Source organism: Oryzias melastigma, linkage group LG1 (assembly GCF_002922805.2).
Source record: "Oryzias melastigma strain HK-1 linkage group LG1, ASM292280v2, whole genome shotgun sequence".
Classification (NCBI taxonomy): domain Eukaryota; kingdom Metazoa; phylum Chordata; class Actinopteri; order Beloniformes; family Adrianichthyidae; genus Oryzias; species Oryzias melastigma.
In genome coordinates this window covers 9,064,779-9,066,036 of record NC_050512.1, presented here as the reverse complement: position 1 = coordinate 9,066,036, position 1,258 = coordinate 9,064,779, and the positions used below count along the sequence as shown (strand labels likewise).

The following is a 1,258-nucleotide window of genomic DNA, read 5'->3' as shown; positions in this document are numbered from 1 at the left end:
AGCAGATGGTCATACTGTGTCTCCTTTGGGGGTTTCTTCCTATTAGAAGGAGTCATTTGTCTCCTCAGTCACCCAAATGCAAGCTCAATAAGGAAGATTACACCTAATATTCTTTTAATAAAGGTTGTTATGCAATATATCATAATAAACCAGCAGTTATGACAAGTTAGGCTTTTGGAATCTTTAGGAGCAAATTATATGAGAACAGTTCTAATTTACAGAACACTTTGTCATTATTTGAGTCTGCTTTTTATGGATAGCATTTTGAGCTGACTTTACTTAAAGACCCACTCTGATAAAAATGTTTTCTTTATATATTTTGACATTTTTCTGATGATTGAGGACATATACGTATATACTGTATGTAAAGAATATTTCTTCATTCAAATTTTGGTGAATCAGGAACAAACAAAAACCTTTGAAAAAAGGGATATTTGTGATGCAGAAAATATGCCGGTTCAGCCACAAGTTCCCTGCTCTGCTCCATTCTGATGCATCCACTTGCAGACAAATAAATCCATGTACGTCTTTATTTTTCTCGTCTGAGATGGCATCTCAATGGCAACTCCAGTATTGCTCAGGATTTTTGTTGCACCAGTAATGTTAGCTGAAAAGGGCTATAAGCTAACGAGAGAGTGTAAACAAAGAGATGATGGGACATAAATTGAGGCTTACTTCCACGAAATTATTTTTTTGATTACCTACTGCTGCAGAAACTATGCCCTAGAAAATGACACTTTTTTTTTGCCTACAACAGCATAATCATAATTGAAGGACCACTGGGAATGCTTTCACAATAGATCAAAAGATTAAATGACTAAATTAAATGAAATTATATATTTTTCTATGAAATTTTACATTTCATTGATTTAGATTTGCATTAAAACATATTTAAAGGAGGATTAGCCCCTTGAGATGAAACATTTAGTTTTTAACTGTGTCCTAATTCCTAATACCAAACTCATAAGATCAGATCAGATTAGATAAAATAAGACAAAGATACTTTATTGATCCCAGCCTGGGAAATGTGCGCGTTGCAGCAACACAGTACAGACTGATTATAAAGCAAACAGATATACAAACAGTGAATAGCAAAAAGGAGGGGAGCACTCAAACTGGTCGCATATATTATCATATATTTATCATATATCACATTTTATTAGTTTAGCTTCCAAGTTTTTAATTTATGTGTAGTTTTACCAGCAATACTTTTTTCTCTCTTTTAGGTCCAACACCCTTCCGTCAGATTAATATTTCA

General features: G+C 33.4%; 1 protein-coding gene across 1 annotated transcript in view; it reads left to right on the top strand.

The window, feature by feature from the left end:
• LOC112137652 (voltage-dependent T-type calcium channel subunit alpha-1I) overlaps positions 1 to 1,258 on the top strand; it is a 168,526-nt gene that overhangs the window by 126,554 nt on the left and 40,714 nt on the right. The window lies entirely within an intron of this gene.